At 42.0% G+C, this 10,800-nt stretch overlaps 1 long non-coding RNA gene across 1 annotated transcript; it reads right to left on the reverse strand.

The window, feature by feature from the left end:
• Positions 1-5,157: 5,157 nt before the first annotated feature.
• Positions 5,158-9,655, reverse strand: LOC118943630 (uncharacterized). The gene is made up of 3 exons (XR_005038964.2): positions 8,700-9,655; positions 6,909-8,537; positions 5,158-6,750 (listed from the first exon to the last, which is right to left on the reverse strand). It is a non-coding gene; the product is annotated as an uncharacterized LOC118943630 (long non-coding RNA).
• Between the last annotated feature and the right edge of the window lie 1,145 nt (positions 9,656-10,800).

Genomic DNA, 10,800 nt, shown 5'->3' on the forward strand with positions numbered 1-10,800 from the left:
CAGATTCAAGCTTCATGAAATACTGACCTTATTTTATTAACTTGTATAAGCGTAGGACATGAAGCAGTCAAGGTTAATTTGCTTTTTAGGAGAAAACTGTCATGGTTTGCTATCATATTGCATCGTCTGGTATTTCTCTGAATCGTCATACACATCACTACTAGTTCGGATGTTTATTTCTACTCCATACATTGACTGCTGTGATCTGGGATGTAAGCATTGAATATGTGTGTGGAGGGCTGTCCTACCAGGTAACATGCTTTTCATAATGTCAGTCACTTCACATGCAGAAATGCAACTAACCACATTAAAGGTGAACACAGCTCCCCCCGTATGAAGGAAGATGCTGTTGCTTGGAAATGTATGATGTCATGAAATGTAAAATAAAGAAATTAGAAATAGGCGTAGTGTGTTATTGCTTGTTGAATACACTTGCAATTTACACGGAAAATGTCAAGTTGAAATATTTTCTGAAGGTTTTTGATTATGTGCCTCGAATGGAATTCTGGGTGCAGTCTCTGTACACCTGTATTAACCTTAGAGAAAGAGAAAAAGGTGGAGGTATTCTCTTGGCTGCTGTTTGGACAGATCTGGCTTCCATATGCACTTTGTTCCAAGTCTGTTTTATCCTGAGCCAGGGGTTCGAGAGGGTTACGGAGCTTTGGAGAACACAGTCACAGCTGCAAATCGTCCAGCATCAATCTGTAAGGCCAGTTCTACAGTGAAGGTGGGTTGGAGTGTTTTAGTTCTGCACCCTTTTTTTCCAATGTTTGTAATAGAGCCTCTAGCATGGCTGGGGATATGATTGTGTGTCTTCAGAACTAAATCAAACATAATAATAATCAAACTAGTAATAATCAGCTGTAACAGTTTTCACAGGCTCATTGTAGACACAAGAAGATTGGATACTTGCTCCACCAGTATAAGGTTTGGAATCTGACAAGATTCTCATGTTTTCCTCCCATTATGCTGCACTGGCCTCCAGTGACGCAAACCGCTTCCCTTATACTAAGAGATGTATTCTAATGTGCTGCTTGGATTGATTATGTACCAAACCCACAGTAATACGCCTCCCACACACCTTTTCTGCTCTGTCATAAAGAATGACTTCAGTCCGGTTCCAGTCTGCCATGTCTCTCCAGCTGTCCCCATCTACCACCCCTCCCTCGATTGTGCATTCTCTCCATCCTTCTGGTGGCTGAAAGAGAGCTTTGTCCACTAAATAAAACACACACAGCCACTAGTGTGTCCAGGCCTGCAGATAAGACCAACAGGCAGATATTAGAGCATGGGCCAATTTTATGTATGTGTTCGTTACAAGGGAGAAGGTCAGAGGCAGTGACTGACATACGCTCATATTAGGAGGATGAATTCCATTCAGCCCAATATAAAGGGAGATTCATTAACGCTTTGATGATGGCCTTTTTAATTACACTATAATATAAACCCCCTTAATTTATAATGTATGTCCTCATGTCTCAGCAGGTCCTAATGTTCTTGTTTTTATCTAAATAAGTTATGATTGTGGAGCCTTATGCTGTAATAACCAATACGTCCACATGGCGCAGGCAATGGCTTAGTCAGTGACACCGAATGAGAAGGCTGTCGTTTTACGATCCCGTAACCTATTATGTATGTTTTTTCGTGTTATTTGTAAGTTATTTTGTACATAATGTTTCTGCCACCGTGTCTTATGACCGAAAATACCTTCTAGATTCCAGGACAGCGATTACTCACCCCACACTGGAGGAATACTTTTCCATCAATGAGTCGGACGGTAAGGATTTACTTGAGACGCCCGACAAGGCCCTCATCCCCGTCATTCGCAGGAGAAAGAGAAGGTGGTATTTTGGACGAAGATCTGGGTGTCTTGTTAGGATCCGGTAATCTACCTTTACCATCGGTCCTATTAACCAAAGTACAATCAATGGATAATAAAATAGACGAACTACGATCACGTATGTCTTACCAACAGGACAATAAAAATTGTAATATCTTATGTTTCACCGAGTTGTGGCTGAACAACAACATGAATAAATCAAATCAAAGTTTATTTGTCACGCGTGCCGAATACAACAGGTGTAGGTAGACCTTACAGTGAAATGCTTACTTACAGGCCCTAACCAAAAGTGCAATTTTTAAGTAAAAAATTGGTATTAGGTTTACAATAGATAAGTAAAGAAATAAAAACAACAGTAAAAAGACAGTGAAAAATAACAGTAGCGAGGCTATATACACTAGCGAGGCTACAACAGTAGCGAGGCTATATACAGGCATCGGTTAGTCGGGCTAATTGAGGTAGTATGTACATGTAGGTATGGTTAAAGTGATTATGCATATATGATAAACAGAGAGTAGCAGTAGCGTAAAAGAGGGGTTGGCGGGTGGTGGGTGGCGTGAAACAATGCAGATAGTCTGGGCAGCCAATGTGCACCGGTTAGTCGGGCTAAACGAGGCAGTATCTACATGAATGTATAGTTAAAGTGACTATGCATATATGATAAACAGAGAGTAGCAGCAGTGTAAAAGAGGGTTTGGGGGGACACAATGCAAATAGTCCGGGTAGCCATTTGATTACCTGTTCAGGAGTCTTATGGCTTGGGGGTAGAAGCTGTTGAGAAGTCTTTTGGTCCTAGACTTGGCACTCCGGTAGCACTTGCCATGCGGTAGTAGAGAGAACAGTCTATGACTGGGGTGTCTGGGGTCTTTGACAATTGTTAGGGCCTTCATCTGACACCGCCTAGTGTAGAGGTTCTGGATAGCAGGCAGCTTAGCCCCAGTGATGTACTGGGCAGTACGCACTACCCTCTGTAGTGCCTTGTGGACGGAGGCCGAGCAGTTGCCGTACCAGGCAGTGATGCAACCAGGATGCTCTTGATGGTGCAGCTGTAGAACCTTTTGAGGATCTGAGTACCCATGCCAAACCTTTTTAGTTTCCTGAGGGGAATAGGCTTTGTCGTGCACTCTTTACAACTGTCTTGGTGTGTTTTGACCATTCTAGTTTGTTGGTGATGTGAACACGAAGGAACTTGAAGCTCTCAACCTGCTCCACTACATCCCCGTCGATGAGAATGGGGGCATGCTTGGTCCTCCTTTTCCTGCAGTCCACAATCATCTCCTTAGTCTTGGTTACGTTGACCAACTGGCAAGTGTCTTCACTGATATTTTCAACCTGTTCCTGACTGAGTCTGTAATACCAACATGTTTCAAACAGACCACCATAGTCTCTGTGCCCAAGAACACTAAGATAACCTGCCTAAATGACTACTGACCCGTAGCACTCACGTCTGTAGCCATGAAGTGCTTTGAAAGGCTAGTCATGGCTCACATCAACACCATTATCCCAGAAACCCTAGACCCATTCTAATTTGCATACCACCCCAACAGATCCACATATGATGCAATCTCTTTCGGCACTCAACTTTGCCCGTTCCCACCTGGACAAAAGGAACACTTATGTGAGAATGCTATTCATTGACTTCAGCTTAGCGTTCAACACCATAGTGCCCTCAAAGCTCATCACTAAGCTAAGGACCCTGGGACTAAACACCTCCCTCTGCAACTGGATCCTGGACTTCCTGATGGGCTGGGGTGCGTGCTTAGTCCCCTCCTGTACTCCTTGTTCACTCATGACTGCATGGCCAGGCACGACTCCAACACCATCATCAAGTTTGCCAATGACACAGCAGTGGTATGCCTGATAACCAACAAAAATGAGACAGCCTATAGGGAGGAGGTCAAAGACCTGGCCGTGTGATGCCAGGACAAAAACCTCTCCCTGAACGTGATCAAGACATGAGTTCATTGTGGGCCATAGGAAAAGGAGGACCAAGCATGCCCCATTCTCATCGATGGGGCTGCAGTGGTGCAGGTTGAGAGCTTCAAGTTCCTTGGTGTCAACAATACCAACAAACTATCATGGTCCAGACACACTAAGGCAGTCGTGAAGAGGGTACAACAAAGCCTATTCCCCCTCAGGAGACTTGGCATGGGTCCTCAGATCCTCAAAAGGTTCTACAGCTGCACCATTGATGTCACGTTCTGACCTTAGTTCTTTTGTTATGTCTTTGTTTTAGTATGGTCAGGGTGTGAGTTGGGTGGGTTGTCTATGTTCCTTTTTCTATGATTTGGGAATTCTGTGTTTGGCCTGGTATGGTTCTCAATCAGAGGCAGCTGTATATCGTTGTTCCTGATTGAGAACCATACTTAGGTAGCCTGGTTTCACTTTTGAGTTGTGGGTGATTATTTTCCGTGTCAGTGTTTTGTTCCACACGGAACTGTTTCAGTTTTGTTTATTCACGTTGTCGTTTATTATTTTGTTCAGTGTTCATTAAGGAAGAGGAAAGCCGTAACAATTGAGAGCATCCTGACTGTTTCCATCACTACCTGGTATGGCAACTGCTCGACCTCCAGCTGCAAGGCACTACAGAGGGTAGTGCGTACGGCCCAGTACATCACTGGTGCAAGCTTCCCGCCATCCAGGACCTCTATTCCAGGAGGTGTCAGAGGAAGGTACAAAAAATTGTCAACGACTCCAGCCATAGACTGTTCTCTCTGCTACTGCATGGCTAGCGGTACCAGAGGGCCAAGTCTAGGTCCAAAAGGCATCTTAACAGCTTCTAGCCCAAGCCATTAGACTCCTGAACAGCTAATAAAAGAGCTACCCAGACCCCTTTTACGCTGCTGCTACTCTCTGTTTATGATCTAAGCATAGTCACTTTAACTCTACCTACATGTACATATTACCTCAATTACCTCAACTAACCGGTGCCCCCACATATTTACTCTGTACCGGTACCCCCTGTATATAGCCTCACTATTGTTATTTTAATGCTGGTTTTTAATTATTTGTTCAATTTTTCATTTTTCAATTTGACTTTTTTTTTTTTTTTACTTAAGTTTTTCTTCTTAACTTCTTTAAGCTTTGCTTGTTAAGGGCTTGTAAGTAAACAATTCACTGTTAGGTCTACACCTGTTATATTCGGCGCATGTGACAAATAGTGAGTAGTGAGTTGCTTTGAATACAAATTACAGTCTTGTTGTGGTGGTGGTCTGTTCACAGCACTTCTTTTAAACTAAAACACCCCAGTACTTTACAGTAACCTCTCGCTCAGGGTTTTACCAGGACACAACAGGCAGAAGCAATGTAGAACCAAAGACATTAGACCCAAGCTTTATTTCACATTCTCAAAAACTAGCCTGCTCTTGCTTCAAGTGGTAATAATGGTCTATGTCGAATTTCATTATAAAATGAGGGACATTTCTCTGGCACTATTCTCTGTTGAAGGATACTGTATTGTAATTGAGTTGTTGCATAGTAATCATGTAACCTTAACTTGCAGAATTGTTTATTTTGAGGTGTTAAATGAGCATGTTTCAAATTAATTGACAATAACTGAGACTGGAATTTGTCACTGAAAAAAAGGCTGCTATTACCACACCCAGATCATTTTGCAGTTATGCAAACTAATCAAATCAAATCAAATTGATTTGATTTGATTAGTTTGCCTAACTTCAAAAATGTCGCTATTACAATCATGCCACACCCACATCATTTTGCAGTTATGCAAACTATTACCTCTGTCTTCCTATGACCATAGAGACAGTCATATGCACTCACATTACATTCATATTACATTTAAATTGAATTTCCATACTGTCTCAAGAGGGAGAACATCTATTTACAGGGACTCACTGTTTCGGCTATATGGTTCAACATATAGGGCTCAACATTTTACATAAACCATGGAAAGCCCCCAACCTGTAGCCAGCACAAGCATACTAACACATGCATCTGTGCATATACACTCACTCACTCACTCACTCACTCACTCACTCATACTGAGTAAGTCATATACAGACATATAGACACAGGCGCACACACACTTAGTCACACACAGGGACATAAAATGTTCGGTATGAGTTATTTTTCCCTGTTATAGCCCCAAATCATCACTAATAATCACCAAAGTGTCTCAGTGGTTTCTTCATTAAAATATATATTTTGATAGTCAATAACAAATGATGGTTTATCATCATCACGTGTGAGATAACCTTTGTGATACACACTGCTAACAGGTATTATTTTGCTCCTCTAACTCTGAGGTGTGACGTGAAGGAAGGTTCACACTCAGAAGCACATATTCTCTAGCTCTAACCCTTGCCCACCTGTCTCACCACGATCCCCCCCCATCTTTAAATCACATTTTATTCTCTGAAATACTGCTGCACTGCGGTTAACACACTGCTCAACATTTCCATGACACCAGGAAGAGTGTGTGTGAGTTACATATATATAAAAAAAAACATGAATCCCCCAAGGAGTAACATTTTCATCCACAAAATATGTTCAGCTTTCCTCTTTTTCAGTGAGAAGATCCAACAAAGAAGACAACTTAAACAGTCAGCAGCACTCTGCCGTTATGGTCTGGATGAGGTCTCTTTCAGAGCCGATGGGCTCAATGGACTCAGATGGCTGCGTTCTCTGAGCATTCATCCTGGGGGTTGGGATATGGGGAGGTTTGGGGACTCTCTAGGGGTCTGGTGGTTTGACCCTTGACCTCCAGCTGTGATATCCGAGGAAGGCAGAGTTCCGTTTGTCATCAGGAGGCTGTGTGCCGATGCCCTGTTGATGTGTTTGGCATAGGGACCATTGTTGTAGAGATTGTCGGAGTGGGCAGGGTTTGGTGTGAATGGTGATGATGGAAAGGTTCCCTTAGAGCAGGAGGAGAGGTCTGGACATGGTGCTGCCTGTGTGGACATTTCCATAAAACACAGAGAAAAACAATTAGACACAGTCAGGACAGCAAGGCTTCCATTTTGTACAAATGTAGTATATTGAGGACCAGTTTTGTCATGATAGTAAATGAACCAGTGGTTAATAGTAAGATGCTATAAGATTTCCTTACCTGCTCCTTTATGCCGTTATTTGTTGACCTTCTTTGTCCTGAATAATGTGGATATTTTAGAAAGTTAAAGTGACATGTTTGCTGTATTTCAACCTTGTACACAATAAAAGTTTTCAGTATTAAATGGGTCTAATAAAAACCTGAGCTGGCGCACACCAAGAGAATATGATTTAGTGTAGAGGTGCTGACTAACGATGATGAGGTCCAGTGGGTTACAGTATATTATAGCTATAGGTGCTTTAAATGACAATGAGCTTCAGTGCTCGTGTCACTCAGTTAGAGCAAACCAACCGTGGTCAGACCAGGAAGAGGAGACAGAGGACCAGCAGGATGTGGTCAGACCACGGTGGGTCCTCTTTGGTTCTCTATTGCTCTTCTATTGTGCGTCAAGCAAGAGGGAACCTGACCATCAGAACAGCTCCTTGAATCCCTACTTCTTGAAGTTTGCAGATGTGTCTAAAAAAACACTTTTTTTTACCCTTTGTGATGTGTGTAATTTACTATATTTATACTTGGAATGTTGCTTTTCAACAGCAGAAGTAAAAAAAAATCTTTGGAGGATGTCTTTAACATAACATGGACGTGGACAAACTTAGTACAGCAAACATAGTATAGCATCACCTGTGGTAAGAAACATTCACCTGATGACTAATGCTTTCCATTCAGTCACTATCAGAGTTCATTAACAGTTGCAACCATTTTCTTTAGCTACTTTCAGTGTGTTACAATACCGCCATCTTCTGATCAATAAATTACTGAGGCAGTTCTCCATTCTTGACTGTATTAATTTACGCAAGCAACCAAGTTGTGTTCAACAGCTACAGTTGATATACATTTCACATTAAACGTTCTGCCTCAATAGATATTATTCAAGGGCAGACAAAGAGATGTTACACAGCTGATATGATTTTGTCAATTTGATCACATCATCAGGTCATATAGAGTCACAAATACTGCTTTGTTGATCTACATCAGCTTCCTGTATTCTCAGCTCACTCAGTTCCACTTCTGTATCCTGAGATGTTTCTGCAAACAGAGGCAGTCATAAGTATAAACATCCTGCAGATGTACACAACACATCACAGCCGTGGGAAGTAGGTGTGCGGAGGGTGATGCAGCACCCCCTGAAAAATCACAAATTCACAAATAATAACAAAGATTTTTTACATTATTTTTTTCTGCAAAAGTAGTGCACTGGACCTTTACTAGTCCTTTATTAGCAGACTGATATAGGCATTTGTAGCACAGGCAAATAAAAAAAGGTCTGTGCTGGGCCTCCCGAGTGACATAGCCGTCTAAGACACTGCATCGCAGTGTTGCGGCATCACTACAGCCTGTGGTTCGATCCCAGGCTTTGTCACAACTGGCCGTAACCGGGAGTCATATAGGGTGGTGCACAATTGGCCCAGCGTCTTCCGGGTTAGGGGCGGGTTTGGCGGTTGGGGGGCTTCACTTGGCTCATTGCGCTCTAGCGACACCTTGTGGCTGGCCGGGCGATGTTTGTGGCTTGTTGTGGATGAACGATGTTTCCTCCGACACATTGGTGCAGCTGGCTTCTGGGTTAAGCGAGCGGGTGTTGTCACATCATGTTTCTGGGGACGCATGACTTGATCTTTCCCTCTCCCGAGCCTGTTGGGGAGTTACAGCGATGAGACAAGATCGTAATTGGTTCTCTAAATATCATGAAATTGGGGTGAAAAGGGGTAGAATTACCCAAAAAATTAAATAACAAAGGTCTGCGCTATGAACACGTGTGTGTGTTTTGCATGTGTGCGTATTACTGTAACTCACCTTGTATTTGTATTTGTTAAGGATCACCATTAGCTGCTACCTTTCTTCGTTGGGTAAAACAACATTAAGGCAGTTATAAACAATAAAAAATATTACATGACATTATATTTCATAACACTTTTCACAACACATTAAGTTGGTGCCCTCAGGCCACTACTCTTCTACCACATATCTACTATTCAAAATATATGTGTGTGTAGAGTGTATGTGTGTGTCTCTTTACAGTCCCAACTGTTCCATAAAGTGTATTTTTATCTGTTTCTTAAATCTGATTCTACTGCTTGTATCAGTTACCTGATTGTGAATAGAGTTCCATGTATCCATGGCTCTATGTAGTACTGTGTACCTCCCAGAGTCATTTCTGGACTTGCTAGTAGTTTAAACAGACAGCTCGGTTCATTCAGCATAATAGCATAATCATCTCTACAAAATCAACTAGTGATGAAGTCAGTATCTCTGCTACTTTGAGCCATGAGAGAATGACATGCATATTATTGTTAGCTCTCCCTGTACATTTTAAGGCCAGCCGTTCTGACTGTTCTGAGCCAATTGTAATTGTCCTATGTCCCTCTTTGTGACACCTGACCACATGATTAAGAAGTAGTCCATGTGCGACAAAAATAGGGCCTACAGGACTTGCTTTTTTGTAGTGTTGTTAAGAAACCATAGCAACACTTTATTATGGATAGACTTCTCAACATCTTAATTACTGTTGCATTAACATGTTTTGACCATGACACTTTACAATCCAGCGTTACTCCAAGCAGTTTGTAATGTAATTTCTACATTATTCATTACAAGATTTAGTTGAGGTTTAGGGATTAGTGAATGATTTTTCCCAAATACAATGATTTTAGTTTTTGAAATATTTAGGACTAACTTATTCCTTGCCGCCCATTCTGAAACTGACTGCAGCTCTTTGTTAAGTGTTGCAGTAATTTCACTCGCTGTAGCAGCTGACATACAGTGCCTTGCGAAAGTATTCGGCCCCCTTGAACTTTGCAACCTTTTGCCACATTTCAGGCTTCAAACATAAAGATATAAAACTGTATTTTTTGTGAAGAATCAACAACAAGTGGGACACAATCATGAAGTGGAACGACATTTATTGGATATTTCAAACTTTTTTAACAAATCAAAAACTGAAAAATTGGGCGTGCAAAATTATTCAGCCCCTTTACTTTCAGTGCAGCAAACTCTCTTCAGAAGTTCAGTGAGGATCTCTGAATGATCCCATGTTGACCTAAATGACTAATGATGATAAATACAATCCACCTGTGTGTAATCAAGTCTCCGTATAAATGCACCTGCACTGTGATAGTCTCAGAGGTCCGTTAAAAGCGCAGAGAGCATCATGAAGAACAAGGAACACACCAGGCAGGTCCGAGATACTGTTGTGAAGAAGTTTAAAGCCGGATTTGGATACAAAAAGATTTCCCAAGCTTTAAACATCCCAAGGAGCACTGTGCAAGCGATAATATTGAAATGGAAGGAGTATCAGACCACTGCAAATCTACCAAGACGTGGCCGTCCCTCTAAACTTTCAGTTCATACAAGGAGAAGACTGATCAGAGATGCAGCCAAGAGGCCCATGATCACTCTGGATGAACTGCAGAGATCTACAGCTGAGGTGGGAGACTCTGTCCATAGGACAACAATCAGTCGTATATTGCACAAATCTGGCCTTTATGGAAGAGTGGCAAGAAGATTTCTTAAAGATATCCATAAAAAGTGTTGTTTAAAGTTTGCCACAAGCCACCTGGGAGACACACCAAACATGTGGAAGAAGGTGCTCTGGTCAGATGAAACCAAAATTGAACTTTTTGGCAACAATGCAAAACGTTATGTTTGGCGTAAAAGCAACACAGCTGAACACACCATCCCCACTGTCAAACATGGTGGTGGCAGCATCATGGTTTGGGCCTGCTTTTCTTCAGCAGGGACAGGGAAGATGGTTAAAATTGATGGAAAGATGGATGGAGCCAAATACAGGACCATTCTGGAAGAAAACCTGATGGAGTCTGCAAAAGACCTGAGACTGGGACGGAGATTTGTCTTCCAACAAGACAATGATCCAAAACATAAAGCAAAATCTACAATG

This window comes from Oncorhynchus mykiss, chromosome 22, assembly GCF_057628025.1.
Source record: "Oncorhynchus mykiss isolate SJ-2025 chromosome 22, ASM5762802v1, whole genome shotgun sequence".
NCBI lineage: Eukaryota > Metazoa > Chordata > Actinopteri > Salmoniformes > Salmonidae > Oncorhynchus > Oncorhynchus mykiss.